Source organism: Mycteria americana, chromosome 2 (genome assembly GCF_035582795.1).
Source record: "Mycteria americana isolate JAX WOST 10 ecotype Jacksonville Zoo and Gardens chromosome 2, USCA_MyAme_1.0, whole genome shotgun sequence".
NCBI classification, from domain to species: domain Eukaryota; kingdom Metazoa; phylum Chordata; class Aves; order Ciconiiformes; family Ciconiidae; genus Mycteria; species Mycteria americana.
The window spans coordinates 97303140-97324980 of record NC_134366.1 but is presented as its reverse complement, the minus strand read 5'-3'; the positions used below and the strand labels follow the sequence as shown (position 1 = coordinate 97324980).

At 41.6% G+C, this 21841-nt stretch overlaps 1 long non-coding RNA gene across 4 annotated transcripts; it reads left to right on the top strand.

Moving 5' to 3' along the window:
• The first annotated feature begins 704 nt into the window (after positions 1-704).
• On the top strand, positions 705-20823 carry LOC142405912 (uncharacterized). 4 transcript variants are annotated; one of them, XR_012774377.1, is made up of 4 exons: positions 705-868; positions 2257-2363; positions 16834-17016; positions 17773-20823. It is a non-coding gene; the product is annotated as an uncharacterized LOC142405912 (long non-coding RNA). The 4 variants fall into 4 exon arrangements; XR_012774375.1 differs by having other exon boundaries at positions 17183-20823; XR_012774374.1 differs by having other exon boundaries at positions 16834-20823.
• Positions 20824-21841: the final 1018 nt, after the last annotated feature.

Genomic DNA, 21841 nt, shown 5'->3' with positions numbered 1-21841 from the left:
ACTTTTTTTGTCTGAGACCAACAGCCCTATGGAGAGGGGGTGGAACTGGTGGAACTGGGAGCTTTCTCTGAAGCAGACCTGGAATCTGTCTGGAGCTTCTCCAGTTCAAAGCATCTTTGTTTAATCTTGTGATTATTCCCATTAGATAACTGTTTGCAGAATCTCAGTTAGCTAGGTATAAACTTTGGATTTTCAGTCTATGTCCACATGATTTTGGTATCTGTGTTATGCTTTCCATTGTCCCTCATTAGTATTTATACCCTGGACTGAGTCTATAGCATAATGGTTGGGGACAGAGCTGTAAAAGGGGAAATGGGAGCTTCTATTTGATTAGTAAACCTAAGGTCAAAAAGGGCTCTGCCCAGAATGTGTGTGACATGAATGTGATGGATTCAAGACATACTGGGTTTTAAGAAGGGAGAATATACTCAAAGGCATTTCGCTTTGTTAATCCACAGTGTGTGTCTGATGACTAGGCTTCTGAGGTCTTTATCCATTAGGATGTGTCAGCTTCTTCAGGAGTCCTTGCTAGTCCTTTTGGGGGGGGGGGGGGGGGGGCGGAGTGGAAGGATATGTGGGAAAGTTTGCAGGAGTGTGATGTGACTGATACTTCGCATTCCAAGCCAATGAGTTGGGATTATCCATCCGCCGATGACTACTTTTTAAATCGGTTCAGTAATTTGTACCATTCCTTCAGGAAGTATGCACGCAAATGCTAGGGCCCTGGCCTGAGCTGAAAGTAACTGAACTGAACATGATAAACTGCTGAACATGACATGAGAATTTTCTGGATATAACAAGTATCAGAGCGAGAAGCAGACAAAAGGTACAGATAGCACTGTGAGGGACGGCTGGCTTTTACAGGCAGGTAAATGGGAGTTACGTGAAAGGTTTTGGGGTTGGGGGGGATGTCTGTGTGTATATCGAGAACATTTACCTGATCTTGCTGTGGGCTCCACCTATAACCAGGGAACCACCACAGCCTGGCACTGCTGCCTGGGGCTGGAGAAATACCCAGGGGCTCTGCCCTCACAGGCCAGGAGGGAGGATTGCCCTGCGTCCCCTATGTCCAAAATACATGTTTTCCCTTTGTGGTTCCTATAGCAAACACAGGCAGATGCAATGGGCATGCGGTTAAAGAACACGGGCTGTGGGCATGCAGAGTTATAATTTTAGGTGTGAACGATGCAGGCAATAACCTGTTCTGCAGTTGACTTCATGTCCGCTGGGGACTGCACACATGCAAAACTGTTAGCAGGGGCAAAACCTGAGGTGTAAGATGGTCTGATCAAAAGGAGATACTGCTAAGTGATGTGATGATTTTTGAAAAACATTTGCCAGTTATTACTTGGGGGGTTCCAGGCAATGAGAAGAAGTCTGGGATGTTTTCAAAATGCATGACACTCCAGTGTATTCAGATGTGTTTTGCCGTGCTACAGGTTGACAGTTACCATGGTGTTCTGGATGTGAATAACTTGCCAGAGAGAGAAATTTCTGGCTAGACATCAGGTGGTCATAGCCCTCTTGCTGGTTTCTGGTATTTTTTATTTGAGTGCAATATGTGCAGACAACTTCTGGTGAGAGGTCTTTGAATTGGCCTAATTGTAGTATATTTGTTTAAAAAAGCACTTAAACACACCCGCAGCTGTGGATCAGTAAGAACTATGCAGAGTGCCAATTTACAACTTGGTGTGCTATTGCCACTCTTACATGAGCAGGAATCACAAAGGCAAAAGAAAGCAATGTAATGATTGTTATTTTCTGCTCTTTGGCATGAATAATCGTTTGTGTGTCAGTCTCCAAATTACAGACGTGGAAGACTCAAGAAAATAACTTTTGTAATGATTCTGAATGCATGTTTGAGACAGGAAGACACGTAACCACATACAGTTCTGGGATGAGCCTGGAGCTGGAGAAACCTTGAGAACTTAAGAGTAAAGAAAAGCCTCTGTTAAGAGACCTATTGGCACAAAAAGTGGGGGTGCAAGAAATATCTCCATAGAAACATTTTCAAAGGTTGCAAAGGCTGTTTTATAACGAGTAGCTGCTGAAGCCAAAGGTAAATCTTATCACTCAGAATCTGATGTGCATAAAAGTGAAGCTCCTGGATTAAGTTTCTTTGCATTTTTGTTTAGTAAAGATTTAACAAACTCCACCAGGCTATGGGGTTTAAGTGCTCTAAAGAGTAGTTCCCTTTTTTTTTCTTCCTCTTTTTTATAATGTGCTTAAAAATATGCATTTTATTGACCTTTACAGAAGACTTTGATGGAATGAAGTCCAGGGACAAGCTGGAGTTTTATTCAAAAATCATCAGAACACAACTGTTTTTTACCCTTCAGAAGAAACGTTTACCCTCATTGCTGGTAAGATGCTAAAATTTTAAGGTCAACCTGAACTATCTATGGGAAAGGGATGGCAGAGCATCCCACTGTCACAAAGAGGGAATAGAAGTGAGAAAGCAAAATGGTGTACAAGTCTTTCCCAGTTTGTAACCCTGCCAGCTGCACAGCTATATACAGGTTTGTGTTCCTAAGGCACAAGATGTAGTGTTTCTACCTCCAGACAGCTATTGTAGTCAGAGCTATCCAGTCCCATACCGTGGTGGACAGACACCTTGCAAAACTGACCTTGAGGTTTGTCATAGATCATGGGAGGGGAATTAAAAGAGGGCTCTTACTCTTTCGTAGTTACACAGTTATTGACGGGACACCTTTGAATATAATGACTGTTTTTCCAAGATTTTTGCTCCAGTTATTGTGAAACATAGTGGAATGCCTAATGAGAAAAAAGATACTATTTTCTTTATTACCAGATATAGACCAAGATTGAGAATCTTAATTAGATAGAAGTTCACTGCAGGACCAGTTGGGGATACGACAGGAAGGCTGTGCTGGAGCTGGGTAGAGAGCTTTGCTAAATGTATCTCAGCTCTCACGGCTACATCCCTCTATTGCTGCTCGGATGGGGAAAGCTGGCAGGAGGAGATGTACAGCCACGCTGACTGGAGAGGCTTAGTGCACTGGGAAAGAGATCATGCTGTGTATAAAGGGGGAGAAGTGTGAGCATAGTCAGCACCGCTTGTTGCTTTGGAGAGAAAGCTATCCTTCCTTTTTCTGACTGGGTAAAATTACATCTCAGACAGGAAAAAGACGGCTTGGGATTTTCTGTATGGCACAGGGCTTGAGATGATAAGGGAAAAGAGAAGCTCCACCAAAAACGAGGTGTGCATTTACATGGCACAGGATAAGTACAGAATAGTAGCACATAGTACAGGAACAGTCCTGTACTTATCCTTTTTACAGCACATAGTACTGGATGAACTTTGCCTGATGAGCGAATTGCAAAAATGTTGTTAAATCTGTGCGGTAAACTTAGTCAAAGAAGAAATCTTTACCATCTCAGTGCTGGGAGAGATCCTGATTTTTTTTTACTCTCTCCTCTCCTCACAGAACAACTAGTTTCATCCTCTGATTTAATCAGTGGTGAAATGGCACGCATCTTGGAAGTGTGCCAAAGACTGTTACGCATCTGTCAGAAATATGTGTGTTTTAGGAGGCTATTTTCCACTGCTTATATTTGTTTAGAATTATACAAACCTGGATCAGCTTCTGTGGTGTTTCTGAATTAGAGGGTTAGTGGAACCTCCCTCAGATCCGTATTTTAAGAGACACCCCTACGCTAGCAGCGGGTGTCACCAGCACATCATGTTTGTGTTCACATGACCAAAAATTTGCAACTTGGAGGGGCAGGAGACCTGGATGAGAGTCAAAGGGATTATTCTGAATGCTACAAACTGAAGGGGTAAAGAAATCTGGTTTGACTGTATAAAAAGAGCTGGTTCTCCCCAGATGTAGTGTGGCTGGGAAAAATGATCTTAGAAAAAGAGAGGCACCAAGTATATCGACCATGCAGAAGAAAAAACAGGCGAAAATGAGAAAAATAGCCTTTAAATACCTAACCAGAAAGGTTGGTTACCACAGAAAAGGATTTCTCACCAGCTGTTTTAGAAAACAGATGTATATCAGATGTAACACCTGTTCTCTGTTTTGGAGCTTAAAAAGTGTGGTAACACTGAACTTAAAAAAAAAAAAAAGAAAGTAAGAATGTGCTGTGGATGTTGTCTGCTGTTCTGCCATGCTCAGAAATACTATGTGGTATAGTAGTTGCTTGCAACTTCTGTACAAAGGATTGCTTGGCAACTTCTTATTCATTTTTTCTGTGGAAGGGTATCCTTTTGCTAATCTCCAGACATCAGGAAATATGGTTATTTTCAGATGATTTGATAAACTCTGTTAGCAAATGGGAAGAAGGTGAAAAGCCATGAGTAAGTATGGAAAGTATGGAATCTGAGGATCACAGGAATCTTGATGTTATGTGGGCAGCCCAAGATTTCTTCCATTGAGGAAAAACACCATCAGTCTGAACATCAAGTATGTGTTAACCAACACCCTCCACACCCACCACGCAGAAGCTGTCAGCTGCAGCTTTTGCAAAGCAGACATACTCAGGCCAGCTGAAATTCTTTCTAGAACTTTTTAAGGCCAGCATCAAAATGTCTTGTGGATTTCTGGAGATAGATTTTCAATTTCTTTTTTTTTTTTTTTTTTACGTGGAGGTACAGTGGGGCTCTCCTCTCCCATTTGTCAGGTAGGAATTAATGCAATAAATTTCAGATGAGATCATATGGAAGAGGAAGATTTAGATTTAGATTTCTAAGTATTGACTCAACTCCATCATGCTTTCACACCAACATGCAAGCACAAAAACATGTGTCTAAGGGGTCTGGCCATGATCACTTGTATGCAACAAGGAACACAACATGTGACTTAAGTCCTCACTGCATCTTCTGGCTTCATTTTAATTGATGACAATGAAGTGATTTTTAGGTAGACCTTTCACATCTTTCAGGAATCAATATTTATTTGACTCCTAGGCTTTATCTTTCACCTCCTAATATTGCCTGCTTCATCCTCTGTAAATCTCAGAGAAGGTGGCTGCCTATTTTCTTTTATTTCCTCATGCTGCAGTCTGTCTTCCTGTTGGAATATGAGGATGACAAAAGGCACAACCCATGCGCTGTAACGGTGCTGCCATCCTTGTGCTGTCAGAGTGCCTGTCTTCTGCTGTAGTCTGAGCTGTGCTGTAGTCTTGGTGCATTATTCCTTTGAAAACTGGGTCTTTGTGCTAAATTTTATTAGCCTCCTGTCAGGTAGCCTAACATAAATATTTATTTTTGTAAATATATTTCGTGAACCCCTTGATGAAGCTTTGTTATTTCAGCATCATAAAGTCATCCTGAACTCTAGTAATCTTCTTGTCTCATCTTCTGCCTGGGTGGATGAAGGAGGCCAGAACAACTTTCTAGGGTAGATTATATACAATTCAGTTTAGCCTGATCATTCACAACCTCTGTATATGGTCTTTAAGGCCAACTTTGTGTGAAGGTAGAACAGGGCTGGAGAGTGTACAGAGCCTAGTGGGTTTCCATGGATGAGGATTCTGGGACAAAAATTGCAGCCCCATCTCTTCTTCTTCTTCAAGGGCCAATCTTAGATCATGACTCATCTCTGCAGTCCAGACCGGTATGGTTTAGCCTCTGTTTAAGCTAAAGGACATTACTCTCTGTCTTGTGGCACCACAAGACTTTATAGCAATGTTGGATCACATTTTTGTTCTTCACTTTTTCTATAAACTTTCTTGAGGGGGAGAGTCATTCTCACATAAAAGATGTCATAGGGGAGTTGTTTCCCAATATTGTCCTGTGATCCCCATTCCAGTCCCCCAGTCCATCAGTTACTAAGTTTGTAAAGAGCTGTTATGCTCAGGCATCACTGAGCTAGGCTGTATTTAACTTCAAACTTTTCTGTCGCCCCCTTTAGATTTGTAATGCTTTCTCTTGCTCATCTCTTGAATTATCTCCAATTTTTCTCCTTCTTTGTCATAATAATGAACTGTCTCATATTGGAAGCTTGAATCTATTTCACTCTGCTATTAGTACATTACTGTCCAAATGAAAGGAGATGGAAGATGTTTTTGTCTTTTGAAAAGAGATTTGTTCTCCTTTCAGCCCTGCATTTATGTGCTTCCATTTTAAATATATAGCTTTTTCTAATGCTTTGCGGTTACTGATACATGCAACCTGCATTTATCAGCGTAGTATTCAGCCAGTTATTACCCACTTTACCCTTTACCTAGTTCTTTAGTTTCCAGATCCTGAAATACCAGTGATTTCTGCAGTTCCTTATGAGACTTTTTTTTTGCTGCTTCTCTCCTGTCATATAAGGCTTCTGACATACAACGGAATGAGGAGAGCTCCCTGATGTTTGTGTGTCTTCAAATCGGGCTACCACTAAGTTAACAGCACATGCTTCCTTAAGGATGTGAGTACAACCTTTGTTCCCATACTGGTTTAAAGTAGGTATAAGAATTAAGAAGTGACCTGGAAGGGCAAAGAATGACACAACAAGCCAGTGCGAGCCCCTGTCCTACCCAATTGCTCCACGCGAGTAACCTGTTGGGAAGTCTGGAGCTGAACAGTTAGGAGAAGAAGAGATGAGAAATGGAGTGTGAATAGAGGAATTGGTAAATTAAAAATGAGGCAACAGATTAAAAGAAGATGATAGATGGGCATAAAACACAGATGTAAAAAAATGACATTATTAACTTTAATTTTAATCAATATTATTTGTCCTACCTCTTCGCCTGTGTTTCTCTTGAGGACATGAGGAAGATGATAGTATAAATTACTTAAAGATTTGAGCTCTTCATCTGAAAAATCTCACACTACAGCATGAAGAGGTAAATGTTTTATGATAATACAATCAATAAAGACTATTTGCATTCATAAGGGAGGAAATGCTATGGCTTAAATGACTTCTAAGATCAGGAACAAATGGTGGGTTTTGTACCAGTTCTTAAGTCATATCACTATATTCCATGTGAATGGCCACATAAAATTTTAATAGCTGAAGATTAAAAAGAGCAAAAGCTTTCCTTTGCATTGTCTGATATAATGATTTTAAGTTATAATTTAATTGTGGATTCAAAATTCTACAATCAGTCTCAGTCAGCAGGGTGTCAGTGCTTATATGCAGCAGTGATTCATCAGATTATATAGCATCGTAGCAGCTGTAGGTGTTGTCCAAATTCTGTCATTCCAAATCAAATGGTGAACACCCAGCCCAATGTTCTGCAAACCCCTACAGCCTAATGAAAGCACTATTTCTCCTGTTGGCTTTTCCTTCAGGGGTTTGGTGCTTTTTTTTCTTTTTTTGAGCTTCTACAGGAGGTATAACTTAAGATATACCCGTATCCATTTGATGCAACATTAATATGTCAAGGTTGGGGATACCCCAATGATCCCATTCCCATGAACCATGGAATCGTTTTAGCTCATGACTATGAGGTATCTGTGCTCAAATTACACTGGAGCAAGCACTCCCTGAATTTTGTTTGTTTCTATTTTCTGCACTAAACACTTTCTCTTCTCTCTACAATGCCTCTTTTCCCATTCTAACCTTCTGTATAAGTAGTGCCAAAAAGTAAACTACAATACTGCACCTCCTGCTTTGTACTCTCTTCTACCGGGCATGGATAACTTTTCCACCATACAATCCACGTGGGAAAATCTGCATAAGGCTGAGATGTATAAGACACCAACAACAGACCTCAAAGCTATACAGGAAAGAAATCTCTGGGACTAGAGAGTTAAAAACAGTCAAGATGATATTGAAGAACCCTGTGGTTATGTCAACCATCAGACTTTATTATAAATGGGTAGGATTGGCTTCACACTTGTTACTCTTGTTAGGTTCAACTTCTGATCTAACATTAAAATTATTGCAGAAAGTCAAAGGCTTACTTAAGTAGATATCAAGAAACAGAGTTAACATCTTTTGACTACGTCTGCATTAAAGAATAGTACAGATATGTAGAGTGAAACACGTAGTGCTGAGAAACCAAAGTCCAGAGAGCTTTATTTTGATTAGGCCTTGGCCTGGTCTCATGGATTGAATGGTCATGTGGAGTTGGAGCACATTAGATGTGCTGCTGAAACACATCTTTTAGTTTAGCTTCATCCCAAAGGAATCCGGTCCTCATACTGTGACACCACTCCACAATGTGTACCGCGGCAGGGAAATCGGGATGATCAGGACAGTTGCTTGAGAAGGACCCTCCTGACCTAAACTAAAACACTCTGCAACACAGCCTTTATTGCTAATATCAAAGCAGTAGCCTGCCTCCTTCATCCTGACTTACCCCAGTGGAAGCAGAGAAGTTTGTTTTCTGGAAACACTATATTAGGAAAAGACAGAAAGAGCTGCACCATTAGTTTTATTGAGCCCTTAGTTAATACATTCAGTAAAATTAGTTAACCAAAGCATTTTCATTAAGCCCACATTAGCACTTATTATTTCATTACCATGGTTACATTATTATTATAACTTAACCTGCACGCCATTGCCAGCCAAAAAGAACAACCCCATATATTCACAAGTAATAAAAATATAAAATATCTTCTTGAATAAACAAGGTCACTGTGACCTTTCCATCTAAGCGAGCAGTCTATTTATTAACCTACCTGTAATGCAACTCAGTTCTTAGGCCTAAGTATTCTCCACTCACATTTTTGCAAAGCTGAAACACTTCAGCTGGGAAAACAGCTCCCGCTGCTCCACTGTGGGGTGGTGCCCATCTAGTGTGCCAGTGATTCCGGACCCAGGAGCTTTCATAGCTCGTTACTTCCTACACTCAAGATGAACCCGTATTATGGGAGTTACACCTGAGTAGCTCGGGGTCTGTTTACAGCTTAGGCTCAAGGGTTACTCATCTCTACCCTATTTTCTAGTTATCGTTTATTCCTAGGTTTTCAGTACACCAATAAGAACAGACAGACTTGATGGTGCGTATCATAGGACACCTAAGAATTTAATTAAAAAGAAAGAGGAACTTGCCTGAAATTATGTTAGCACAGTTCAAATAAAGACAAAATTCTACCAACACCTTCTGTTTATGATGAAAACAATCTATTCTCATAATACCCCTTTCTCAACAAAAACGTGACTATGATGAGATGGTAAATTCCCTTGAAGAGCAGAGTGTGCCAATCAAACTTGCGCTCTAACTTATTTTATAAATTTCTCTCTGGAGGTCCCTACTGGAGTGTCTGAACGACTTGTAAGGCATAGTGACTTAGCCCACAGTGTGAGATGAATGTAGACCTTCTGATGTAGACCTCCTTTCTACAAATTAGGACACTGAGGAATTAAGTGAAGAAACCATTTGCACAAAATCAGAAAAGGAAAAAAAATATACCAGTAAGTTTTACAATAAAGAATTTGTGGTGTTAGACAAAAGCAGAAAGTCTACAAGGAATTCAAAGCAGTATTTTACTGCTGTAAAACCAGCACGTATAATCATTGACCTGAGTATCTGGGAATAAAACATGACTTGCTATCTCTCTTTCCAATAATCTGGGATTAAAAGGAATGTTCACGAGATTTTTTTGTGATTCATAAGCAAAAGCAGCAGAATATTTTTAAAAGGCTTGTCATCTATCTTTTTCCCAATTCTCCCAACCTTTTTTACTTTTTTAGCATTAAGACTGAAGTAGAAACATGTTCATGTGTCAATGTCGTTCCATGCTAACTATGCAGAATTGAAACAGAACAAGCCAAATGAGAAAGCAGTCTTATGTCAGATATGCCGAACACAGGCCAAGGAAAGATGGAGCACACCCAAAAATCCTCTCAATGGCTCAGCTAGGGTGCAGGGATGTTCCTAAAAATTCCTACTTGGGAACCTTCATGTCTCATTTTGTCTGTCAGAGCTTGAAGTCCTTTAACTTTCTTGCTTCTGAGCATCCACAAACCCCTCAAACAGAATTCATGCTCCTCAAGCCTTCTTACCTGAAAGCACCTCCAGTCCACCAGCCCCCACCCTGTAATTATATCCTTTTCATCAAGTCAGCCGATACTCCTCATACTACTCCCAACCCAGTTCCTCTCCCTGCTCCCACCTACCCTTCCCATACAATCCTCTTACCTTCAAACTCCATCTCGCCTAGGCCTTTCTGGCTCCATGTCCAGTTTCTTTGCATTTACATGAAAATATTTTAAAATTGCATTCCTGATTGTATTTGAAATGATGGCCGCCTCTTGGATTCTTTCCTATGAATTACCCGTACCTGTTGCTGTGTTCCTTTGGGCACTAAAGGGCACTTTTCTTAGCTGTCTCAACCTGTTATTTCTGGGGCATTTTAAAATTCTGGTCGCAGGCTATAAATATTAAAAATCCCTTGGAATTCTTTGACAGGGAAAAAAAGAGGACATGTCCCAGGCCCTAAACAAACTGATTAACTTACAAGTTAGTCCTGATTTCAACTGGGGCATCGAACCAGATGACTTCAGGATGTCCCTTGAAACAGAAATGCTACTATAAGTCTGTGACCAGGAAAAAAACAGTCTGTATAGTTGTCCTAGGAAACCTACTGAATTTTCATAGCAATTAAGCATTTTTTGCAATGACTGTTTTATAGAATCCTGTATACTGTTGTCCACCTAAAAGACAAACCAAACCCAAAGTGATCAGCATGAGAATATGATCGAGCAATGTGTTTTTAGTGAAGGAATTCAAACTTTCCAAAGAATGCCTGTAATACCAAAGACTAAACCACTTTTCGAATATGCACATTCTGTGTTCAAAAGAAACATTTGCAGTGGCGTGATGGAGTTAGTGGCAACTTCCCTGTAAAGTCCTCCTTATCAACTTTGAAAGAGCACTTCATAATACTAGACTCACCTAGATGTCTCAAAAAATCCCCAGGTAGGCTGCTCTTGTATCCTAGGAAGTAGTAAAGTTGTGCTCCTCTTAATAATGTAACAGAAGACACATGGTTGAAATTGCTGTGTTTACATTAGCTTTAATCAGAAGCCCATATATACAGTAATTTGATTAGACCTGTGTGATTTAGATTAATGGAAGTTTACAGTATGTCTCCATGTTTTTCCAGATAAACCTTTTCAAGGATCAAGAGATCTTGTTGTAATTCTTTTGTTAACTGATCACTTTTTTATATAGCAGACATCATAACCAAAAAGCAGGGAGGAATACTTTTTTAATGTTATAGCAAAACTAGTTTCCTGATTGGTTATCTATGTATTTAGAGGTATATCTTTATATATATATATTTATACTCTACCCTTATATCTATATGCTACTCTACCCCTATATCTATATATTTAAAAGGCAGAATACAATACAATATGAAGTTTAAAAACTAACTGGAATTTTGTAGAAAGCTCTGACAGAAAAGCCATATGTCTTGATTAGTTTTAAAATTCTGCTTGGAAAGGGACAGACTACCTAACATCATTCATTCATTGTGTATTGAACCCAGCTCTTTTGGTTACCATCAATAGCTGGTAGAAAGGGTTAGCAACGTGGATCAAAACAAAACTAAATGGAAGAGGTGGGACGAACTCTTCCTGGAATCCTCTTCACACATGTAGATTTTTATGAACCATGAGTTTTCATGGTCTATCTTCATGTTTCTTTATCACTATCAACAAGCACAAAGGGCTTTAGAAACTGGGAACCCAAATACATTTTCCCTTGGAAAGGTGAGAAAAGACAAACATCTTAGAAAGTACAAGTAAGAGTGAAAAACAGTAAAAAATTTTCAGGATCAGTGGGTTGTGGCCAGATTGTAAAACAGATTGCCAAGCAGCTAAGTGTAGTGTGTAATCTATTGCTTAAATCTACTTTGCTACCAGAGAAATAGAAAGTGGTAAATGTCATGCAAAATTTTGAAAAGTGCTCCTGGGCACTACAAGCCAGGAAATCTGTCTTTCATGCAAAGAAAATTGAGTGAAAATGGAATGAAAGAAAGAACGTATAGTTCTATGATTAATTATTAAACAAGCAAAAGTCAACACAGTTTTTGTAGAGATAAGTTGTCCCTTACAAATTGATGATCTTTTTTTTAGGCAGTGAACAAGGAAGTGGATAAGTATACTTGGATTTTTAAAAAAATATCCAGTCAAGGTGTCTCATCATAAGTGCTCTCATCAAAAAAAATAAATTGCTCATTAAGAGAGAGAAAAGAAAGGATGAGGCTAAATGGCTAGTTCTCACAACAGATCTCCTGTATGAACAGGAATATCCCCTGGGATGCATGCTCAATATATTCATAAATTGTCTAGAAAAGTTGTTGAATAATGAGAAGTCAAAATTATTCGAAGTAGACAAAACTAAAGCTGATCACAAAGATTTGAAAAAGATCTTAGAATCTGAAATGACTGTGTGATAAAACAGAAGAAGTTCAATGTTACTAATCACAAAGCTGCAGGAAAGGCAGCAGGAAGCAACCCTGACTGCCCATGTATAATGATGAGCTATTGCTACTCCTGAAAGGAATCCTGGAGCTATTGACAATCGTTCTTGGTGAACACTAGTGCTCAAGGAAGAAAAAAAAAAAAGTAAATTAGGAATTAGAGAACAAAACCAAAAACATTATTCTACCGTGCAAATCCCCAGTCCATCCCAGAATACTGTGTACGGTTTTGACTGCACAGTCTTAAAAAGATGAGTCATAACTTAAAGGTACAGAGGAAGAAACAGGAGTGATCAGAGTATATTGGCTTCTACTGAGCAGAAATTATGTGGAATTTTTCAGCCTGAAAAAAACAGATAACAGAAGGGGATGATGTAGATATGGAAAATCCTAAGTGGCCTCGGAAAAGTGAAAAATTATTCTGTGTTTTCTATGATCTGTTCTCAGGTTTTGAGGTCTCTCCTTGGCAAGAAAGCAATCACAGCCTGGGTGGGTAGCACTCCACAGCCCAAAGACTCCGCTTGGGTAGTAGCAAAACTGAGGCTGAGGATGTCCCAGAACGAACTCTGCTGTCAGCCCGTGGTAGCTCAGGATTTGTTAGCACGCATGCTGCGGGGGCTCTTGCAAGAGCTCAGCCAGAGTGAGAGAGCGAGCTCTAACTGCTCCCACAACTCATAACGTGTCCCACTTCTGAAGCGCAGAATGGTAAGTCACTCTGGTGGGCAGGCACTCTCCTGGCCTGGAGATCCAAGTGTCTTTTGGTCCTATGCATTTACTGGCTAGTGTCCTACTACCAACTACTTTCTTGACACTTGACACCTTTGGGACAGGAAAAATAGCTCTCCCCCTGCTAGACAGCCAACGCTCCAGAAATGCCCAGAGTACTGTCCTGCCTTCTATATCCTGCATGGGGAATTTCCTGAGCTGGATGTGGTTGGATACTTAAAAGCCGAGGCAGCTTACAAGCATAGGCACAGGCCATCCCATGCCACTTGTCCTCAGTGCCTGGGAATGTTACCAGGCATATTTAATTCGCTGGTAGAAACACTTGTCACGGTTCAATGTAATATTCCTTTCCCATACTATCTTTTGACCAATTTCCACAGGGAAATCTTGTTGCTGTTTCTTCTGGACATCTTTGTCCTCTTTTTGAAGTCCTTTGGACTGTGGATGACTCTGTCTTTGTGCAGACTGTGTGGTTTCTGCCCGCTCTCTGCTTGTGTACTTGCTGCCTAGGCACAGTCTGCCCTGTCTTGGTTCTGGGGGTACTAATAAGCCTCAACAGCCCTGACCCAGTGCTACCTGGGACCTCCACCTAATCACCCTGCCCCAAGACCCAGGAGCTCTGTTTAAGCTCAGCCCTGGATGTCAGTCCCTGCCTGAACTAAGTCATTGGAGTGCTGGTCTCTAGTTCAGCCCTAGCCCCCATTGATCCAGACCCTGTTCTGCAGACTAACCTCCTGGCTTGACCTGGGACCTGCCTCATCACCATGAACTTGTCTGAGGATCCGGACCCTTGGTTGAACCCAGCCACTGTCACTGGGCCTGCTCTGCTTGCCTTGCTTAGGTACCGTGGGACTGGGCTCTGGCTGGCGAGAGCCCTGCCCTGTCATCTGTGCTGTTGCTTTTGATTCTTGGCTGTCTGTCCTTTAGGCAGCAGCCAGCCATTGCTGCTCTTTGACGCGCCCTTATCTGCTTCCTTTTCCAAAAAATAATTGTTTCTTGCAGCTAGGATTACTGTGACCAAGAACAGGACACTGCTGCTATGTGTTTTTGCTTCAACAGTGCAAACATTTGTATACCACTTATGAAGTCACTCTATTTGTATTATGTAGGATAATTGCACAGCATTTTCATTCTATCTCTGTGTGACAATTTGTTTGCGTAGTAGAACCACTCTACTGTCTCTTTTGTAATCTTCTGGCCAGAATGTTAACATACTTCATGGACTCTAGGGTTAGGTGTATTGACATAACATGAATTAAGCAGTGCCAAGCACATAATCTAATAGTGATACAGGACTCTCCAGGCTGGTTAACATTTAATAAGCCCCTGTGGTAGGTGTGTAGCTGCTCCAACTGGCACACTCATCAGCTATGCCTGGGCATGGTCTGGATGTGGGAACAATCCTAGTAGGCAGTATGGACAATGCCATGCCACTCCATCATCTTCACTCTGACAGTCTTTCAGCCCTATCCCAGCTGACCTTGACACTGCATCCTCTCTTCCATGTTTATACTTCACCTAGGGCCACATCAAACACAGCCTTAGCACTGTAGTAGAGAAACACCTCTTTTTCTTCCTTCCTGGAATGTCAATGCAAAGGAGGATTGCTCCTTAGTTCTCATTATAGTCAAAGGACAACAGAGGGCTATGTGCACCAAGGAGATGGCAACCATTGCCTCTCTTTGTGAAGATCTCCCATAGGAATGAGGGTTTGGAGAAAGATTTGGGTACCAGCTGTTGCATCTCTTGCCACCTAAAGAGAGTTAGCTCAGCAGCTGGGAGAGATAAACGGCACACAGATGGGCAACCATGAAAAATTATAAATGTTTAAGATGGGGCATACACAGGATCAAGACTGCGGCCCACGTTCTGGTGTAGCTCAGCATGGATCCCCAATTCTTTGATAAACTACAACAGATACACAGATTGGATGATAATACAGAGCCTTTGGTCATTGGCAACCCAGGCTGGAATCCAGTGGCTCCTTTTTAGGGTCCCATTTTTCAGCTAGGCCTCTTCTTGGGCCAATGTGCTGGAAGCAGAAAAAGAGACTGAAGATGTCACAAAGGGCTGTGACCACTCAGTGACTTCTCACACAGAGTGCGTGTAAGGGAGGGAGTTGCACTGTTCACTTTAATGCCAGTAATTGCATGCAAGGCCACAAAACTAGTTTATTCTTGACCGAGCAGATGGCGGGCCCTCATTTCAGCCAGGAAAATTACTTGTGTGCACCTATCTGCAACCCTGAAAATGTTTCAGCTCAACAAATCGTTCCGTGAGTTGGAAAGTACTAGCCTTGCAACCCCCTGACCAACCGGGAGATGTATATGTGGCTCAGCCCAACACCTGGGTATTTAAAAAATGAACATTGCCTTGAAAACTTCAAAGAGTGCAATGGATCTGAGTGGTCTTAGTCCACATATTACTACCTGGTGGCTGGGGATGCCTGCTGTGATGACAGTGAGTATACAGAAGCAAGTGACATATCAAAGAATATTCTTAAATGGTATCTTAAATTAGAATACTGGTATAATCAAGTTGCAGCTGTGATTAAAGAAAGCCTTAACTCTTTCCTGTAGGCTGTGTTGTGAGAGCATTCCTGGCAAAGAACGGGGTTAGCTCAGTGGAGCTGACAAGGGCCTCTCATCTCTGGGCCACCCCTCTATTCTTTGTCCATGGCAGAATCAAGTCAGCTTGGTTTCCATGGTTTCCAGCAGGGGAGAAGGAAGAAAGCAGGGATAGATTTTTGCTCAGATCAGATGCTTGGTATGCAGTATACACAAAGCCGGGCAATATGCCATGGTGAGTGAGGGGAGAAATCTTTCATCACTTCATCTGATAGTCTCCTATAGCAACTGCAGCAGTAAAAGCAATAGCTGCAGAGGCACACAGCTGCATAACAACCAGTTCTGTCATACAAAAGGGTCCCACACCTCCTCCTAGTGCCTGCACAGTACTATTAAGGAACAATTTGATTAGGTACATGCATCTCCCAAACAAGATCAAACTTGGTAGACGCAGCACCCAAATTCTTCTACTTCCCGGCCTGGAAAAGGATGGGGTATCACTGATTCTGACGTCAAAGAGGTCCTCTGGAAAGCAACAAATGCTGCTGGGTTTGCATGGTGCCACTTGGGTGAAGCAGTGTTCATGACGATAGGTCCTCACCCACACCCAGTGCTAGCCACGACCCCCCTGCAAGTTCCTCAGTCTTTTCTGCCTCCTTCGACTCTCGGAATGGGTCCCCTTCCACTTCACAGTATGGTGTCCACCTCAGTTCTTGAGCAGCTCTGTCTTCCAGCTGCTTGTCAGTGATGGTCTGTGGCCACTGAGCACACTCCACAGGCTGTGCTGCCCCCAGCCATTTTGGGGCATACCTGGTGGATCTCGTCCAGGGCTCTGCTGTCAGGCAGATTTCTTGGGAGCAGGAAAGGAATAGTTATAACTCAGGTGCAGGAACAGAGGGTGTCTTTGAAATGGGGGAAGATTGTACCCCCTTGCTGTGGGCATGCTTGTGCAATGCTGCTGTCTGGCCAGACCCAGGAGTGGGCCAGCAAAGGTTGCTGTGATCACCACAGGCTGCCCTTCCTAGGGCACCAACACCGGAGTTCATCCTGCAGAAGTACATCTCATCCTGGTGGAGAGTCTGGACACTGTGCCATGCTCCAAAAGAAGCCCCAAATCCTGGCAAATGATTTTTTGATCCTAGTCATTGTTGAAAGAGGTTTCTCCTCCCTGCCCTCTAAGGCCATGTTTCCTTTTTCCTTTCCTAGGTAGACAGGAGATGCCACCAAACCTAAGGGTCAGGCATGAACCCTCTACGTACACCTCCTTTGCATGTCAGGGGCCCACTGGACTCTGCTCAGGCTGGTCTGGGCCAACTAGTATGGATGGCCGGAGATGGAGCGGCTGCCATATTGGAAGCAGGAGGAGGAGCTGGGAGTTGTGAACACCAGGTGAATGTTTTGCCAGAGCTGATCTTTGTCAGGAGGCATGTGGGCCCTGCTGTGTTAGCTGCAATCATGTGCCTTGTACTTGAAAGACAGCGGCCCATCTGACACGGATGCCGGCCATGCAAACCTACTCTCCAGCTACTGATGCTTTGATTTGATTTCATGGCAGGCTGTCAGCTGAAGAGATGACAGATGGTCCACACTTCAAGCCTCTGTGTTTGCTGCCCAGTATCATAAGGCATCTGATCCCAGAAGCGAGTCCAAGTTTTCTCCTCTTCCCTCCCCTATCAGCAAGAGGGAAAAGGATACCGGTTATACCTGCCTCTGGTCTCAAGGCAGATGCCACTAGTGCTGGTGGTGGAGCAGGAGAGCTGTGACTCCTCTTGCATCAAAAGCAGATCACCCAGGAATGGCCCCAAAAGAGGCAGCCTTTGATGCTGTAGGCCAGGATTCTGGCCAAGGACGATGGTGACTGAGGAGGATGGGAGGTGTTGTACGCCCTTAGTACCCAAAGACAGGAAACAATGTCACAACCAAATATTTGGTGAGGTTAGCAGAGGAGGGTCAGCCATGACAAGTTATGCCAGATCTGCGATTCAGGTCTCTAGCCTACCTGAAGCCCATTATGGACTTCTTAAATTTACCCTGGCACTGCTTCACAGTCTGTATTCCTCATGCTGTCACACTGTGTCCCTCCAGGCAGTGAGGGAGATGCAGCAAAGGCAAACTCTTTCTTTCTCCTGTGCTTTTTCTTCACAGGTAGCTGCCAGAAGTGGAGGGAACGTGTGAATAACCACCACATCAGAACACTGCTTTTCAGTTCCCCAGAATGGGGATTTATGCTACCCTGGGGATCAGATCCCTTAAGCATGAAAATGAAAATTGTTAATGCTTTTTCCCCAGCTAGATTGTTAAATAACCTTCTGTTTTGGTCATTCATGGGCTCCAATGATCAGCCTTTCTCCCCTGTCTGGAGCAGCAACATTTGCAAGGCTCCTTGGAGATAAAGCAAGGTACAAGGGAAAAATCAAACATCTGCTGCAGAGTTCTGCAACAAGAGAGTACTGAGAATGATGAAAGAACAAACTGAAGAGGCAAATCATACATATAAATGAGACGGAAAAATCTTGGACATCTGGAGGTAGCGTCGTCTGAACACAAGGAGGAAAAAGTGAGCTGAAAGGGATCAGCAAAACAACCTAGGACTTAACTGTAGGAGGGCCAAAGTCTGGCGCTAAAGCAGAACAGCAGGTGCAGTGTATATTCTGCCATGACAAGGTTAATTCATCAAAAAATCTTTGCTAATTGGATTTGGCACGATGATTTTATAATAGAAGCGGGCACTGTATCTTGTGGGGTATGACATTCTTAACGCAATAGTAAGAAGTCTTAAAGCTAAACTCTGAACTCTGGTCACATAAACACAAATAAGTGAGAATGAAAAATGTAGCTTTTATTAACAGTATCAACACAATGAAAATCAAAATATAAGCATATCTTATAGCAAGCTTATAAATGAAAATTAGCTGTCAGTTTCAATAATGCAGCCAGAACACTTGTCTGCAAGAAAGGTAATTTATCTTAATCTTCTTGAAGATTATATCTACTTAGTGTGTCCCAAGAGTGATAGCATCTTGAGACTGATAAAGAAGTAAAAACGTGGTTTTACAATAATTGCAAAACACCTTAGGCCTTTTCTTGTATATTGGCCATTCGTACCAGCATTTAAGTCTCTCTCTTCCACAGGAGCAGTAGCCTGAGCCTGTCGGGTCTTTGAAAGCTCCACAGTCTTTTTGTGGATTTGAAGGTCAGGAACAGCCTTAGCTGCCATGACCATGACATGGTGGAGTTCAGGATCCTGAGAGGAGGGAACAAGGCAAATTGCAGGATCACAACCCTGGGCTTCAAGCTCAAGAATAGTTCATCCTGACATGCACGAATTCAAGCAAAAGTAGCCAGCGGCTTGCATGGAGCTTCTGACTAAAACAAGGACATAGTACAAGGCGCTCCTGACTAAAATCAGATATAAAAAGGTGGTGTGCAAGAGGTGGGAGCAGGCACAGGCTGCCCAGGAGGAATACAGAGACACTGTCTGAGCCCACAAGGGTGGCGTTAGGAAAGCCAAAGCCCATCTATAGTTGAATCTGGCAAGGGACATGAAGGCCAACAAGAAGGGCTTCTACTGATGTATCATCAACAAACAGATGACTAGGGAAAATAGGGCCCAGCGCTGCATGGGGCAAGTCAGGGGACGCAGAAAAGAACAAAGTACTGAATCATCTTGCCTCAGATTCTACTGGTAAGACCGGCCTTCAGGAACACCAGGCCCCCGAGAGCGGTGGGAAAGTCTAGAGCAAGAAAGACTTAACCGTCATTTGAGTTATCAAGTTAGGGAACATTTAAACAAAGTGCACAGACGCGAGTCCATGTGACCTGATGGCACGCACCCACGAGGGCTGAGATTGCTGGCTGATGTCATTGTAAGGTAAGGATATGCTTACTTTCCCTTACAGTTAAGACCACCAGAGAATGCTATGATTTATTTACATGAAAAACTAAAGAAAAAAAAATATCAAGTGCTACAGTTCTCAGTTCAAAAGCATCTGAAACATCAGGTAGAAACTCAGTCTTCTGCAGAAAATCAATGCATTGATTTGCTTCGGGTTTTGTTAAACAAAGACAAGGAGAGCAGGAAAAGAGATAAAGGTAAAACGAAGGCCCAAGCAAGAAATTAGCTGTTTGTTTTGGAGCCACATTGGGGAAAGTCTATTTTTCAAATCTAAGACATAAAAAATTTTAAATTTTTTTAAGCCATCCCTAAGTCTCTGTCTTTTGGCTATGCCCTCTTTTTTAGCTCTGCTAAGATGCAAAGTGCATTGACAGTGATTAGCTCAAATGACTGCATCCTACCAGCTGGGCAGCGCTCTGAGTTAGTGTTTGGCTTTGAAGACTTTTGACTGAATACCCTATCCAGTCTGAGGCTGAGTTACCTGAGTAATCCTGATATGGGCCCCATTACACTGAGCTGCCACAAGCTGCAACGAAATATGTTGCAAATGTCATTGGTAACAGTAAGTAAAAAAAGACAGCAAAGTTATGGGGGCTATGCAGCCTTTGCTAAAGAACCTAATGAAATTAATAACTCTGGCTGTCTTGAAAGCCCAATTCATGAATGTCTATTAATTTTTTTTAATGACCCTATTAAAGGGTCAGGATATATACAGGAGGCCAGAAGCACTGAAAGAAGAGAAGAAAAAAGGAGCAGTCTTTTCAGTAGGCATATATGAGGATTCAGTTTAATTGAAGTTACTGTAATTTCTCCTTCAATCTGGTGGTGTAGTGATAGCTTGATCAAAATAATAAAATGCAATTGATATTGCATAGTGTGATGGCATTTTAATTTCTACATAGCTGATCAGACAGAGACTCGCTTGTTGGTTCTGTCCCCACTTTCTTTAGCCATCCATGACGATTTGTACATCTGGTCATGATTCTTTAAAAAAGATTTAACACACCACAAAAAATTGCCCACATTTCAATTTTCATCAGCTTTGTAAAAAGAAATACTTTTTGTTAATGAAAAAACAAAAACCCAACCAAAAAAACCCCCCTAGGACTCAAATTACTTGCCCATGAGCAGCAATTGCTCAAGGCCACTGTCTTATGTTGAGGAATAATACTTTTACAGCTTGCAGTAACTAATATGTACTATATGGTGTCTGAAACATGTAGTGTTACAGTTAATTTATTACTATGTCTAATAGAAGGTTTTGACGTTGTGGTTCTCTTCTAGAAAGGAATGAAAATAGAATTTTTAAAGAACATAAATATTTGAGAATATAACATTTTCCCTGAGATATTAAAAATTTGACATTTTTTTTTAAAAGTTATTTTAAAAATACATACGTACATCCTGCCAACATCAGTAGAGAAGGTCAGAGGCAGAGGGAAGAAGAGATGAAGAAATCACTGCAATTGCTGGCACTTGCCATACCATATGCAAAGTCAAGACAGGTGAGATTTACTAGGAACGAAAAAGACAGCAAATAAGCACATGAGATGAAAGAATAGAATGTGGAAAAAAGGTGGAAATGGATAATAGGGCCTACATGTAATGATACATATTTGGCAGGACAAAAGGCAGCAAAAAATGAAAGTAAGACGTTTAAAACCATCAAGAGAGTGAAAGGATTGATGTCTCTTGTGAGTGGCATATTCAGAAAATTTGTCCCTTATACTGGGGATTCTCAGGAGATTATAATGCCAGTATCAATGGTTCTGTACAGCTAGAATTGTTTCTTCCTCTATAAAAATCCAACTTTCAGAAATCAATATGTTCTAGAACTTGTAAATTATATTAAAGTGTTCTCCTTTTAAAGAAATAGGAAATAAAGTTCTATAAAAATGCACTGAAAATTGTATATTAGTTATTTTTTAAAACTTAGCTTGCTTTGTGCATTTGGGAAGAAATGTAGTGGTGACAGGCTTTAACTTCCACGGTCATAGACCTAAGTCAATAGGAATTCCATTTGAGCCAGGCCTCATTTATGTAATAACACCTCTGCGTGCTTATTTAAGCCATCCATAATGTGTGCAGCCCTATGGATTTCAGCCTGTCTGTACTGATGGGGTGGTTTTGAAAGAAATAAATAGTGCTGATGCTCAGAATGTAGAATGGACTTTGCAGTTCTGGTTTGATTACTGATATACTTAATTCACACAGGGGTTTTGTAGAATCAGAGGCTTAATTTTAACATTACGAACCCTGTAAGGGCAAGAGGGGTAAAAGCCAGTCAACACTTTTGTCAATTAAAAAATATTTAGTTTT